Below are 16,713 nucleotides of genomic sequence, written 5' to 3'. Positions count from 1 at the left end.
ACTGTCGTGTAACTACTCCGTCATAGGACGTGCATTATGAACAGGTGCTCGATCGTGTTGCAATATGGAATCGCCATCCAGGAATTGCTCTTCAGCAGTGGCAAGCAAGAAGGTGCTTAAAACATCACTGTAGATCTCTGCTGTGATAGTACCACGCGAAACAACAACGGGTGCAAGCCCCCTCCATGAAAAATACGACCACACCATAACACCAACGCCCCCGAATTTTACTGTTGGCGCTACACACTCTGGCAGATGACGTGCACCGGGCATTCGCCATACCCACACCCTGCCATCGGACCGCCACATTGTGTACCGTGATTCGTCACTCCACACAGCGATTTTCCACTGTTCAGTGGTCCAATGTTTACGCTCCTTACACCAAGCGAGGCGTCGTTTGGCATTTAAAGGCGCGCTGTGTGGCTTATGAGAAGCCGCTCAACCATGAAATCCAAGTTTTGCCACATCCCGCCTAACTGTCATAGCATTTGCAGCGGATCCTGATGCATTTTAGAATCCCTGTGTATGGTCTGGATAGATGTCTGCCTATTACACATTACGACGCTCTTCAGCTGTCGGCGGTCTCCGTCAGTCAACAGACGAGATAGGCCTCTACGCTTTTGTGCTGTACGTTCCCCTTCACCTTTCCATTTCACTATCACATCGGAAACAATGGATCTATGGATGTTTAGGAGCGCGTAAGTCTCGCATACAGGCGTATGACACAAGTGACACCCAATCACCTGACCACGTTAGAAGTCCGTGAGTTGCGCGGAGCGCCCCATTGTGCTCTCTCACGATGTCTAATGACGACTGAGGTCGCTGACATGGAGTACCTGGTAGAAGGGCGCAGAAAAATGCACCTAATATGAAAAACGTATGTTTTTGGCGGTGTCCGGATGCTTTTGATCACGTAGTGTATATGCAACTATTGTGTATATTTAGCAAATTGAAAGTATTGTCAGGTTTGCTAGTATCTGTATAAGGAGATAATTTAAAGCAAACAGAAAGCAGATGGAAATTAAATGGAAAGAATTTCAACTCCAAGATACAAAGATTATAACGCTTCAGCAGAAAGAGCAATGGGAGGATTGGGACAAGCTGTGAAACGGGCCACGATCTCCCAACCAAACGTATGAAGTCAGAAGAAGAAGATGAGGAATATCACTAAAAGTGATAATCTGTTTTTAAATACGTTAGCAGGGACATATTTCAGTTAATTTATGCTGTCAGAAGCATCGATGTAGATGTAAATGGTCTGTATTTAGATGGAAAGGACCAATAAAATTTTAGTGTCCCAAATGGTTTGACATATTATAAACTCTTATGAAATTCTGACCATAATGTCTGTCCCATGGACTTGCTCGTCTACAGCTTCGACCTGGACCATTACGCACGGAAGTGATTTATGTGAAAGCCTTATTATGGATGTTCGTCTTGAGGTCTGGGAAGAAGTCAATCCGTTCATTAGAGACTAATAGCCTGGAGACGAATCAACAATTTCCGCTTTCAAATTAACCACCTCTTCACACCTAAAGTATTTGAAAGGACAAGTAACTACTAACATCTGATCACTAACTTCTCCTTTTAATTTAATTTGATCCCGGCGGAGGTTCGAGTCCTGCCTCGGGCATGGGTGTGTGTGTTTGTCCTTAGGATAATTTAGGATAAGTAGTGTGTAAGCTTAGGGACTGATGACCTTAGCAGTTAAGTCCCCACAAGATTTCACACACATTTGAACACATTTTTAATTTAATTTTTTGAGGGTTATGGAAAAGGTTACCCTCTATATGAAGGCGTAAAAGGAGTCCACAAAGAACTATGTAAACTGGCTAAACATACAGTCGAATAGTGTCTGATATTGCAGATAAGATGAAAATACAAAGCAAATGATTCGTGTGTTTTATGGCTAAGAAAAAAGCAGCACTCTTTGATTTATTGCTTTATAGCGTGTTTTAATAAGGCTAAAGGAAAAAACCTCCTCAAATAGTCTAAGCCTATGGGAAATAACGGCATTGAACGTTCTGTCCACCTACTGTGTTTCATTGCCTAACACACCATCTTCCCGTATCACACTGCTGTCTTCTCGCTTTCGAATCTTATTCACACTGTAACACATTTCAGTTTCACACCTACATACACAGTCCTCAAGTAACTGCACAATCCAGAGCGGAGGGTACTTTACACCAGTATTATCGATTTTCTTTCCTATTCACTTCGTGAAGAAAAATAACTGTTTGTCTCTATACCCGCTCTGATCACTCTTTTCTTATTTTCACAAGCCCTGCGCTTGACATGCTATGGTGGCAGCATACTGGTCAATAGCTGGCTGTCTTCTTCGAATATAGTTACTCTAATTTTACCCAACAACCTATCTCAAGAACTACGTCATCTTTCTTCCGAGAATTCCCATAGTAGTCTCTTGAACATTATTTCCCGCTCTAGAACGGGCGATCCCGACCTCTCACGATACTAGCAGTAAGTCTCTAAATTAGTCCAGTGTCCGTTGTCACGCTAACTTGACAACGTTTTGAAACAGTGGAATAGTACTGGAGAAACCGCCACAATGGCATCGTGCATGCGATTTTATTAACAGATGCACTGCATTTTCTCAGAAGCCTCTCAACAAGTTTTCCATTCGCTTTCCCTCTAAGTATTGACCTATTTCGAGTCTCGGTACCGCACACAGTTTAAATCTGACATTAAATTTCAAACTGTCTATTATTTCAGAAGTGATCGCCATAACTTTTAATATACTGAAGTGACAAAACGCAGCAGCTCGACGTGGCATCGACTCAACAAGTCGTTAAAGTCCCCTGCAGAACACTGTGCTATGCTGCCTCCATAGTCGGCCATTATTGCGAAAGAGTTGGCGGTACAGGATTTTGTATATTTGCTAACCTCTCGATTATGTACCATAGATGTTAGATAAGATTCAAGCCGGGCGATACAGGTGGCAAAATCATTTACTCGGACTTTCCAGAATGTTCTTCAAACAAATCGTGAACAATTGTCACCTGGCGACATGGCGCACTGTCATCCAAAGAAAATCTGCCGTTGTTTGGTAACATGAAGTCTATGAATGGTGGTTGCAAATGGTCTCCAAGTAGCCGAACATAACTATTTCCGATCACTGATTGGTTCAGTTGGACCAGAGGGGCTAATCCACTCTATGTAAACACAGCTCACAACATTATGGAGCCACCAACAGCTTGCACAGGCCTTGTCGAGAACTTGGGACCCTGGCTTCGTGGGATCTGCACCACAGTCTAACCCTACCATCAGCTCTCACCAGCTGATATCGGGACTCATCTGACCAGGCCACGGTTTTCCAGTCGTCTAGGGTCCAACAGATATGATCACGAACCCAGGAGACGCGGTGTAGGCGATGTCATGCTGTTGGCTCTGGCACGAGCGTCGGTCGTCTGCTGTCATAGCCCATTAGTGTCAGATTTCACCACATTTGGTTCAAATGGCTCTAAGCAATATGGGACTGCGGTAATCAGTACCCTAGACTTAGACTACTTAAACCTAACTAACCTATGGACATCACACACATCCATGCCCAAGGCAGGATTCGAACCTGCAACCGTAGCAGTAGCGCGGTTCCCGACTGAAGCGCCTAGAACTTCGTGGCATTTTCTAACGGACATGTTCGTTGTACGTCCTACACTGATTTCTACGGCTTTTACAGGCAGTGTTACTAATGCGTTAGCACTGACAGCTTTACGCAAACGCCACTGCTCTCGGTCGTTAAGTGAAGGCCGTCGGCCACAGCGTAGTCCGTGGTGAGCGGCAAGGCCTGAAATTTGGTATTCTCAGCCCACTCTTGACACTGTGAATCTCGGAATATCGAATCCCTAATTTACATTTTGTGTAGATGGCACTACCACCATCTGTATATTTGCATATCTTTATTCCATGACTTTTGTCACCTTAATGTACATTTATCCCACTGTCATACAAGACACTCACAATCAGTGCCTTCTTGGAAAAAATTTTGCGGTTGCACACGGAACTATGATTGTAGCCAGGCATGCATCTCTTCTTCCGCAACAAGTTGACAGACACGAAATTCTTTCTTCAGAGTTCTAAAAATAGGGAAATCGCAAGGGGAGAGATGGGGACGGTACTGAGGATGTGTAATGGCTCCGCCGCAAAACATCTGCAGAGTAGTCGAAACAAATTTGGCAACATGTAGGACCACCCGCATTGTTTTGGTTATGCTACAGAGGTTTTGCTGGGAAGACCTTACACATTCTCCATACAGTCCTGATCTGTCCCCACGCAACTTCCGTATCTTTCGACCCGTCAAGTAAGACAATCGTGTACGTAGATATACTTCGGACGAGGAGCTGTGTGCCTGGGCGCAATCATGGTTTTGTAGGCAGCCGCAAACATTTTCTCACAAAGGCATTTACCGCGTTATCTCACTATGAAATCAATGTATAAACAGTTGTGGCGATTACTTTTGAAATAATAAACAGTTCTAGGCGCTACAGTCTGGAACCGCGCGACCGCTACGGTCGCAGGTTCTAATCTTGCCACGGGCATGGATGTGTGTGATGTCCTTAGGTTAGTTAGGTTTAAGTAGTTCTAAGTTCTAGGGGACTCATGACCTCAGAAGTTGAGTCCCATAGTGCTCAGAGCCATTTGAACCATGCATTTAGCGTTATCAATGTAAATTAACGTTTAGAAATGTTGGGATGAATTTTCTTATGTGTTCTTTATTATTATTAATTAAATAATTAAAGTGTTTCTCAGCGCAGTTGAAAGAGAATTGTAAGAGCATATTTTGAAAAGATGATGCTCAGTTTAAGTATATCGAATGTAAGAAAAGTTCAATACTGCACAAAAAAACAGACGCATGAAATGCAATATGTGAATTCATTAAAGTCTGTAGAGGTGGTAAGGAGTGAATAAGTTACATTGCAAATAGTGATGCAAGAACTAAAATATGGATCACTTCTTTAAACTTATTGTAGTACATCTATTTATGCTCGGGGACATAATTCATAACGGTGATACAATTTATGGACCCACTGGCACAAATTAGAAAACCAGATGGCTAAGTTGTACCTTTTGCAGACGTTTAGAAAACTCAGTGTAGTGTGCTTATTTTTCTCAGAATTTCCATTTCTGAAATCGGACACCGAGAACAACATTGTCCAGTTGAAGATCGCATTATTTAAATAATTTTGTAACTTTTTAACTAACAAATAAGATAGCAAAAGTGATACTAACGCGTGGACCTCAGTTTCCATCTTAGTATTAGAATCCTGCAGCCTGAAACGTATGCTAGTAGCTACTACCACATAGCAAAATTTGACCTTTCTGATGTTTTTGACACTGTAGTTGTGCTAGCAGGTACTGGTTTTATTAATTACACTTGCTGACCACAGGTTCGCACCCAGTTACTTACCAAGCCCCCCATCATTCTTCCAACCAACTGACGACTTCAGTCTCCACCTTAGAGATACGGTACTATTAATACACAAGGTGGCTGTTCAAATGGTTCAAGTGGCTCTGATCACTATGGGACTTAACATCTGAGGTCATCAGTCCCCTAGAACTTAGAACTACTTAAACCTAACTAACCTAAGGACATCACACACATCCATGCCCGAGGCAGGATTCGAACCTGCGACTGCAGCGATCTCGTGGTTCCAGACTGTAGTGCCTAGAACCGCTCGGCCACCCAGGCCGGTGGATATTCAATTTCTACATAAAATCAGATGACAGATATAGTGCTGAAAGGAATCTAGAAGTCTAGAATAACTTTTCTCACAAAATTCTATTCACCGATCGATTGTTATTTTTCTGTAGCTTATAAAGGAAGTCAGAAGGACATGAAACAAGCTAATAAAGTGGTCACATAATAAACATTTCCTGGAGCTACAATAGTCTAGCATCCCGCTGTGGAAGTTGTTTGTTCTCGCGTTTTCTACGTAATTTATGAAACAGTCCCAACTAGAAATAAAATGCAAAGAGACGGGAATGATCCAAAAATACGAGGGTAGGAACTTCAATAGTAGCAACTATTTATTTACAGCTCGTACAAAATAGATACGTGTTTCAAAATTATACCGACCTTCAAAGTAGTCACCAGCATTGTGTATGACTCGTTGCCAGCGACGCAGAAGTCGTAGGATACTCTTAGCAGTGACAGTTGTGTTGACAGCTCGAGCGGCGCGGTCTATTGCGCGACGAATTTGTAGCAGTTCTGAAGCGAATGCCGTGAAGTGTTTCCTTCAGTTTAGAAATGGAGTTGAACGTACGAGGGCTTAAGTCAGGGGAGTGCAGTAGGTGGTATAGCACTTAGCAGCCCCAACAGTCAAACAAATCAGTAACAGCTTGCACTGTAACTGCTTGAGCGTTCTCCTGTAAAATGATGGTCCGGTCCTGCAGAAAGTGTCATCACTTTTGTCTCTATGCTTTTCATTTTTGGAGCACAACCTACGACCAGCTTAGTTAAATATACGGGAAACCGCACCTAAACCACAACAAAGCCCCAGTGGGTAGTTGCTCTCGTCAATTTCTTTTTCTTTGTAAGAGGCCTCGTACCGCGACCCATAAACCACATCACCTCGAGAATAATCAAGAAGTACTCAGAAGCAAACAACCTGCTTCGTTTCGCAAGAAGTACGTATATCTGCATAAATAGGGGCCAGATTACCTTGTCAGATTTGCGGCGCTGTCCACATCCACTAAAACAGGATGAAGCCTACACAAACGCATTGCACAACAAACATGTAGGATGCGCAATCGGTCATGCTCCCAGCTGTGCACAGAGTGATAGGCACAGAAACGTACAAGAAGTACACCGCTAGTATACGCAGCCCACAGCAGATGGTGCACGCAGACGGTGGGTTGTGATAGCTATTATGTTGCAAGATACACTGATAACTGAATGCATTATCAACACTGCCCATCGCGACGTTGGATGCTATCTGGTGGTGTTGCGGGCTCGTGAAGCGTTAACATCTGTATGCAAGCGGAGCAGATACGGACGAGGGATCACCCTAGCTACGATGTGGGCTGCAAATGGGGAAATTGTGGTGTCTAGGAAACCTGCGTACTCGGTTCGCTAGACAAAGATTCAAACAAATTGTATTACTGACTTTTATTACAAAAAAATAAATTGCAGTGCTTAACATTTGCAGTTACACAGATGTATTGCAAGCAAAGGGCGACATACGCAATAATGAATCCTCTTCAGTATAGACAATTCCAAGTCTGCGCTATTTAGAGAGTACACGCGAAGTAACTAGTGTTGACACTTCTATCCAAGTTGCTAGACTTGAAGCTGCTATTGAACTGGGCCTACACCAGTCGGTCGCCGCACTTATGTCCTCTTCATATAGGGGCCGCTGCTGTCGCGTTGTCGTCCTGGAGAGGGATCGGTCAGCATGAAAATGGCTGACGTCTTCTCACAGCCATCTTTTCTCTACCGTTCCCGAATGCCGTATCAGCGTTTGACTTTACACCATAGCATTCCTCAACACCCACCCCCCTAGGCCTCCCAAAGCGATTGACCGTCGTCGTATAAGGAGCACGACAACGGAAGGGTAGATGGGAGCGTGGACGCTGCGATGGACCGGAAGCTGTGGCTGCAGGAAACGTCAGACTTCCGGTCGTACCCGGCGATCCGGCCTGCGGTCTGCTGGAAACGCGCCCCGGAAAACGTCCAGAAGGGTACGAGTCCACCTCATGAGGCCCATAGCAAGATGTAAAAGGCATCGGATGCTGCGGCGTGGGTGGGTCCAGCTCAATTGGTAGGACGTGAAGAGGCGGAGGAGGTGAAAGCTCCGTCTCCATGGGGTCGTTCCGCGGTGTGGTGACGACACCTTCTGGCGGCTGCCGTGGCCGCGCTTTTCTCGGGATCCGTGAATCTCGCGGAAGAGATACAGAAGGATCACTGTCAACATGACAGTGGCAAATCTGACTGTGATATCGGCGCTACAGTCTGACTGGGCCTGAAATGAGATACATGCATGCACCAAGTCGACGAAGGATCTCGTCTCGCGCCCACTGTCTGCAGCCGCTAAAAACCCTGAAAAACACTATATTAGCGGCGCGAAGTGATACCTGCGAACTTCCTTTGGCGCCGGATGCTAAGGAGGGTGGAGCACGTGAAGCAGTGCCCGATGGCGGCGGCGGTGAAGCAATTCCGGCGGCGATGGGCCATCTCGTCTGTGGGAATGATAGGTGACCAGAAACAGTTGCAACGCTTGATTCCTGGTGTGTGTGGTGCAAAGTAAAGCCATCTGTTGCTTGAAGGTTGTGACAAAACGTTCCGTTTCGCCGTTTGGCTGTGGATGTAACGGTGCTCTAGTTAGATGCTGTATGCCATTGTGTACAAAAAATGTTTCAGATTCGTGACGTGACGTGACGTCAACTGAGGTCCGTTGTCCGAACTATGATTTCGGGCAAACCTTCGAGGTAAAAAGATTTGAGGAGAACACTTGAATTGTGCTACGTGACGTCGAGTTCATTGGTACAGCAACAAGAAACTTGCTATAAGAGTCTACCACAATCAATCAACGAGCGTTCCAAAACGGTCCCGCAAAGTCTATGCGCACACATTGCCATGGTGAATGCGACGTAGGCCAAGAAGAAAATTTTTGTGGCCTAGCGGACTGATTTTCCGCTCAAGCGTGGCACTGTGACGTCATCTGTTCTATTTGGGTGTCCATACCCTGCCACGTACAGTGCCGACGCGTTAATTGTTTCGTACGAACAATCCCCCAGCGTTCTTGGTGAAGTAACTGCAACATTTCCTTTTGCAAAGCTTCGGAGATCAACACACGTGACTGTCCACTGCCATTTTGAACAATAATCAAACCTTGCTGTATAGCGAAGCCATGACGACTTACAAAGTATTGGTGCACAGTTCTTTATGCCATGCAATGAGCGAGTCAAGACGTGCGAATGTATTTTAGCAAAATTTTCAAATTTGAATCAGCTTCTGTGGCCTGTGCAATCTTTCTGTAGTCCACACGACAGGATTGAAGCAATTCTAAATCCTGAGCACCGATGGGACAACAAGATGCAGCAGAAGCGTCAAGGTCGGTATCAGAACCAATCTGAAGGTGCGACAGTGCATCCGCATTACCATGTTGAGCTGTCGGACGATACACAATCTTGTACTGGTATTGAGACAACAATAAAGCCCAACTTCGCAATTTTTTCGCAGTTCGTAGAGGAACCAGTTTCGTCTGATGAAACAAGGACTGCAAAAGCTTGCGATCCGTTACTAAGTAGAATTTTCTGCCATACAAATAATAGTGGAATTTGGTGACACCATACACAATACCCAATGCCTCTTTCTCTGTTTGTAAATAGTTAAAGTGGCCTTTGTGCAACACTTTTGATGCGAAAGCAGTAGACTTGTCTTTATCACTAATTCTGCGCGAAAGCACTGCACCGATTCCGTAAGAAGAAGCGTCAACTTGCAATACAACTGGTTTGTCAGGATCAAAGTGAATCAAGCTTCGATCATTGAGCAATGCATCCTTAAGTGTTTGAAAAGCTTCATGGCACTCATCTGTCCAACAAAAAAGGGGACGTTCTTGCGACGCAATAGAGCTGCGGTTTGTGCAGAATTCGGTATGAATCGAATATAATAGTTCATTTTCTCTAAGACTGACTGCAAATTTGTGACATTGAGAGGAATTGGTAGGACACGTATGGTTATTAAATGTGACTGAAGAGGATGTACACCTTGACTGTTTACGAAATGACCAAGATACTGCAGCCCAGGTTTATAAAATCACACTTGTTGTGTCTACACTTCAGGTCGGCATCAGATAAAACACAATACAAAGCACGGAAATTGCCAATGTGTTCGTCAGGTGTACGACATGCTACGACAATATCGTCCAAATAGTTTGGCCGGTTTGGCACCTGAGCAGTCAGCTGTTGCAAATACAATTGGAAAATGGCGGGTGCAGAAGCACTGCCAAAAAGCAAACGCAAATATTTAAACAAGCTCAAATGAGTGTTCACAACACACACGGTTTGAAATTCTTCATTTAGTGTTATTCGAAGATATGCGTCGCGCAAATCAATTTTTGAAAAGAAGCGACGAGCACCTAAGCTGCCCATGAAATCCTCTGGGCGAAACAATGGATAAGTATGAACCACAGTTTGTGGCAGATTAAAACTGTATGCCAGACCGAGACTCGAACTCGGGACCTGCCTTTCGTAGGCAAGTGCTCTACCAACTGAGCTACCCAAGCACGACTCACGCCCCGTCCTCACAGCTTTACTTCTGCCAGTTGGTAGAGCACTTGCCCGCGAAAGGCAAAGGTCCCGAGTTCGAGTCTCGGTCCGGCACACAGTTTTAATCTGCCAGGAAGCTTCACTCACCAAAAGGTTCATATCTTTCTTAAGACTTTATTTTGGATTATGTGAAGGCTAGTTATTTGAGTTTTCGACGCTATTTCCCACACAGGACGTCCAATATCGCGGTTGTTCTTGTAAATTCGAGTTTAATTCTGGTCTCCAAGTCATAGGAGAAAACAATGGAAGCAGTATTTTTGCATCTATAGCCTCTTCCTTCATTTTTCTGTTGTTGTTGTTGTTGTTGTGGTCTTCAGTCTTGAGACTGGTTTGATGCAGCTCTCCATGCTACTCTATCCTGTGCAAGCTTCTTCATCTCCCAGTATCTACTGCAACCTACATCCTTCTGAATCTGCTTAGTGTATTCATCTCTTGGTCTCCCTCTACGATTTTTACCCTCCACACTGCCCTCCAATGCTAAATTTGTGATCCCTTGATGCCTCAAAACATGTCCTACCAACCGATCCCTTCTTCTAGTCAAGTTGTGCCACAAACTTCTCTTCTCCCCAATCCTATTCAATACCTCCTCATTAGTTACGTGATCTACCCACCTTATCTTCAGCATTCTTCTGTAGCACCACATTTCGAAAGCTTCTATTCTCTTCTTGTCCAAACTAGTTATCGTCCATGTTTCACTTCCATACATGGCTACACTCCATACAAATACTTTCAGAAACGACTTCCTGACACTTAAATCTATACTCGATGTTAATAAAATTCCTCTTCTTGAGAAACGCTTTCCTTGCCATTGCCAGTCTACATTTTATATCCTCTCTACTTCGACCATCATCGGTTATTTTACTCCCTAAATAGCAAAACTCCTTTACTACTTTAAGTGTCTCATTTCATAATCTAATTCCCTCAGCATCACCCGACTTAATTTGACTACATTCCATTATCCTCGTTTTGCTTTTGTTGATGTTCATCTTATATCCTCCTTTCAAGACACTGTCCATTCCATTCAACTGCTCTTCCAAGTCCTTTGCTGTCTCTGACAGAATTACAATGTCATCGGCGAACCTCAAAGTTTTTACTTCCTCTCCATGAATTTTAATACCTACTCCGAATTTTTCTTTTGTTTCCTTTACTGCTTGCTCAATATACAGATTGAATAACATCGGAGAGAGGCTACAACCCTGTCTTACTCCTTTCCCAACCACTGCTTCCCTTTCATGCCCCTCGACTCTTATAACTGCCATCTGGTTTCTGTACAAACTGTAAATAGCCTTTCGTTCCTTGTATTTTACCCCTGCCACCTTCAGAATTTGAAAGAGAGTATTCCAGTTAACATTGTCAAAAGCTTTCTCTAAGTCTACAAATGCTAGAAACGTAGGTTTGCCTTTTCTTAATCTTTCTTCTAAGATAAGTCGTAAGGTCAGTATTGCCTCACGTGTTCCAACATTTCTACGGAATCCAAACTGATCTTCCCCGAGGTCGGCTTCTACCAGTTTTTCCATTCGTCTGTAAAGAATTCGCGTTAGTATTTTGCAGCTGTGACTTATTAAACTGATAGTTCGGTAATTTTCACATCTGTCAACACCTGCTTTCTTTGGGATTGGAATTATTATATTCTTCTTGAAGTCTGAGGGTATTTCGCCTGTCTCATACATCGTGCTCACCAGATGGTAGAGTTTTGTCATGACTGGCTCTCCCGGGGCCATCAGTAGTTCAAATGGAATGTTGTCTACTCCCGGGGCCTTGTTTCGACTCAGGTCTTTCAGTGCTCTGTCAAACTCTTCACGCAGTATCTTATCTCCCATTTCGTCTTCATTTACATCCTCTTCCATTTCCATATTATTGTACTCAAGTACATCGCCCTTGTATAAACCCTCTATATACTCCTTCCACCTTTCTGCCTTCCCTTCTTTGCTTAGAACTGGGTTGCCATCTGAGCTCTTGATATTCATACAAGTGGTTCTCTTCTCTCCAAAGGTCTCTTTAATTTTCCTGTAGGCAGTATCTATCTTACCCCTAGTGAGACAAGCCTCTACATCCTTACATTTGTCCTCTAGCCATCCCTGCTTAGCCATTTTGCACTTCCTGTCGATATCATTTTTGAGACGTCTGTATTCCTTTTTGCCTGCTTCATTTACTGCATTTTTGTATTTTCTCCTTTCATCAATTAAATTCAATATTTCTTCTGTTACCCAAGGATTTCTAATAGCCCTCGTCTTTTTACCTACTTGATCCTCTGCTGTCTTCACTACTTCATCCCTCAGAGCTACCCATTCTTCTTCTACTGTATTTCTTTCCCCCATTCCTGTCAATTGTTCCCTTATGCTCTCCCTGAAACTCTCTACAACCTCTGGTTCTTTCAGTTTATCCAGGTCCCATCTCCTTAAATTCCCACCTTTTTGCAGTTTCTTCAGTTTCAATCTGCAGTTCATAACCAATAGATTGTGGTCAGAATCCACATCTGCCCCAGGAAATGTCTTACAATTTAAAACCTGGTTCCTAAATCTCTGTCTTACCGTTATGTAATCTATCTGATATCTACTAGTGTCTCCAGGATTCTTCCAGGTATACAACCTTCTTTTATGATTCTTGAACCAAGTGTTGGCTATGATTAAGTTATGCTCTGTGCAAAATTCTACAAGGCGGCTTCCTCTTTCATTCCTTCCCCCCAATCCATATTCACCTACTATGTTTCCTTCTCTCCCTTTTCCTACTGACGAATTCCAGTCACCCATGACTATTAAATTTTCGTCTCCTTTCACTACCTGAATAATTTCTTTTATATCGTCATACATTTCATCTATTTCTTCATCATCTGCAGAGGTAGTTGGCATATAAACTTGTACTAATGTAGTAGGCATGGGCTTTGTGTCTATAGTGGCCACAATAATGCGTTCACTATGCTGTTTGTAGTAGCTAACCCGCACTCCTATTTTTTTATTCATTATTAAACCTACTCCTGCATTACCCCTATTTGATTTTGTATTTATAACCCTGTATTCGCCTGACCAAAAGTCTTGTTCCTCCTGCCACCGAACTTCACTAATTCCCACTATATCTAACTTTAACCTATCCATTTCCCTTTTTAAATTTTCTAACCTACCTGCCCGATTAAGGGATCTGACATTCCACGCTCCGATCCGTAGAACGCCAGTTTTCTTTCTCCTGATAACGACGTCCTCCTGAGTAGTCCCCGCCCGGAGATCCGAATGGGGGACTATTTTTCTGTTACGCGTGTGGTTGAAAATAGTTGCCTGTCCATGGTAATTCCTAGATAATTCATTATTTTAACCAGGGAATTTTGCATTTGTGGAGTCTGCGATTTTGTTGATGGCAGTGTTGTTCATGGGTAAATAAGCAATCGTAGTTTCCTTTTCTGTTTAAAGTAAGTTTGCTTGGTCTGTACCATTTCGTAATTAGATTTCTTTGTCAATGTAGGTTGCCCAAGTTTGCGACCAGTTGTCTCTCACTTGCAAAGAATATAGTGTTGTTGTCATTCTGAACAAGTTTAACTACAACGTCTGGGGAGGTGTCATTTATTAGTGCATTCAATAGCATTGGCGATATGACAGAATACCGATGTTATCAGTTAAGTTTTAGTGTGTTTACCTAGAATTATCACGGTTACTGTCCTGTCTATTAGAAAGTTGTCTATAAATTTTATGTAGGTTTCCAAGATCGTTGTTTGTCTTAACAGTTTTTAGATTAATTTATCCGTATACTCTTCATGCTCGTCTAGAAAGATTCCTGCTGTGGGTTCTGCCTAGTAAAAATATTTTCTGACATCTTCAATTACTGTCGGTCTCGTATTTCCTTCGATATATTTTCTTGAAATCAGAGTACTCTGTTCAACAATATCTCTATTGCCTATAGTAGCAGCAGTTTACTGTATTTATTTATGTAAAAACCGCAGGATTCTGGCCGGAATACCAGAAATGTACCTCATCCCAAACGTAATTATGGGTTTCATCGTCACATTACGACCTTTCCCAATTCTAGTAATTATGAAACGGCTCTGCTAATCTCTGTCTTCTAGCGTGTTTCGTTTTGCGAGTTTTGCAGAACACACTTCGAACTAGGCGAGAATCGCTGCTGTTCCCAAGAGTCTTCAAGCAGCAACGGGTAACACCGGTGTTACACACAAATATATTGCTTTCAATTATTTTCAGAGGAATTGGCTGTCCCTCGGCCGAACCAAAAAAGAAATTACGTCGCTGCATGTAGCGGGAAATTTACGACAGGAAGCCGCGCATACGGAAAAGACGGAACGGGAAGGGCCTCGTTTATCTTCCACGCGTCCAAATGTTTGGCTGCTCGCTTTCAAACAGATTATTCATTTCACGTTACACTAACGCTTTTCGAATTCCTTCGTACAGTGACATTCAGCGTTGTGATATTGCCATCGCCGAACACATAAATACAGCATTCACTGACGATGTGTTGAGTTTCCTGTGGAAATACGTTGCTCTTGGTCAGAGCCTTAACGAGTGGATGGGAAGTTAGGTCCCAGCTAAAAGTACAGGCTCAGAGGGTAGAGCAAAACCTGATCGAGAAAAACACCAAGAAAGTAAGACAGTTTAAGAATTAACTGGAAGAGGTACGTGAGTCCTCGTGTGTTCGTCTTCCTATCTTCTGCCTACGAGAAGAAGCCTTCCAATTGACCTTCATCTGCAAATATGCATCCTAGTATCATCATAAAGAAATAACTGTTGCTAAAGATACGTCTGTCATTAACATGGTTGACGTGGCAACAGTGCACTTGTTCCACACAGATGCCGCCCACATAGGTTACTACTAATGGTCAACAGTGTACAACTAACAGCTATTCCACTACAACATTTTAAGATTTCAAATTTTGACGATTGTATGCTAAATCAAACATGCTTTTTTTAATGTATTGGTTAAGGGATGCGTATCCTAACACTGAAACTGCTTTGGGGACATTTATGACACAGCCAATGCCTACTGCATCAGGTGAATACAGTTTCTACAAGTTGAGATGATGAAAACCTACAGTCGAGTACAGTAGTAGCTGAAACCAGATAATAAAGTTTAACTCTCTTGTCGAAAGAATACACTACAGCTACTAAACCTGTCAATAACATAACTAAATTCTAAACATCAGTATCTCTAAAGGAAATACAATAGTTCTTGAGGATAAACGACAATACACTGACAAAACGCAAGAGTTCATCTTACAAAACAGAATTAAAAATTATGAGGCCCAACAGACAGGTTGCAGATTAAGGTAAAAAATATTTAAAAAGTACAAGGTACACACTAAATGGCAGAGGAAAAAAAAATTACTACAGGGCCATCCCACTGCACCAATCCTCCAATAACAACCATACATACATGAGCCAGAAATCCCACCAAGTCTCCACTTACTAACTTACAGAATTATACCTTAAATATATAAAATAAGAGATGACAGAAATATAAGAAACACAGCACAAGTCACAGAAGATATTTAAATCGAAGACACATCACTCCTTCTCCGTTTCGATATAAATAGTATGTACTCTAACAGAGACAACAAGCATCATTGAACAGAATCTGAAAGCTAACTCACACCTTCTAGATTAAGGAAATACCCAAGTTGGACAACAGAAAACAATTACCTTGCGTTTGTCAATAATTATTATTTACAAGATGATGGACTGCCAATGATCTCACCAGTGTTTGGAACATTCCATAAAGCATGTAGAAAAACTTATTTTTAAACTTTTTATCATAAATGGTACAACATTCTGTACTGGTCTCATACATGAAAAACATCCTATGTTTAACTGTTGAATCACTAAGAAAAACTGACCAGTTACATGTAGGAATAAATAGAATAAATAAAAAGGTGAGGTTCACAATAGAAAAGTAACATGAAAACCAAGAAGTTTCTTACATATAGCAAAAGCAAAGGAACCTGCATATCTTTGAAATTTACTGTAAACCTACAGCACCTACCACAGCTATACACCAGACCTCAAGTCACCCACTCACAGAACTAAGCATCACTCAGATACATGTTCCACAGAAACAACACGGTACCACTCAGTGCAGAAACAATACGTTCTCATAGAAATAGCAAGATGCAATGGAAACAATGGTAACCTTGTCACAAAATTAAAGAAGAAAGAAAAAAACAAATACAGTCAGCACACACACAACCACAAGCAAGAACTTCACACAAACAATCACACACTACGACAATAGAAAAACGGTATAAACCATAAATCACAAAAAGAAAGTACATTAAGTACAGTGCACAAGCACACATAAGCACAAACTGGCACATAAAATAACAAATATGTTCAAAACACATTGCATAAAAATAGTTTTTAAAAAAGACATTTCAGTTGGAAAGTACATCAAGAAATAACAAGGACACAGGCACCGACGAGAAGGCAGAAACATATC

This window comes from Schistocerca cancellata, chromosome 4, assembly GCF_023864275.1.
Source record: "Schistocerca cancellata isolate TAMUIC-IGC-003103 chromosome 4, iqSchCanc2.1, whole genome shotgun sequence".
Classification (NCBI taxonomy): Eukaryota; Metazoa; Arthropoda; class Insecta; order Orthoptera; family Acrididae; genus Schistocerca; species Schistocerca cancellata.
This window is presented reverse-complemented; position numbering follows the sequence as displayed.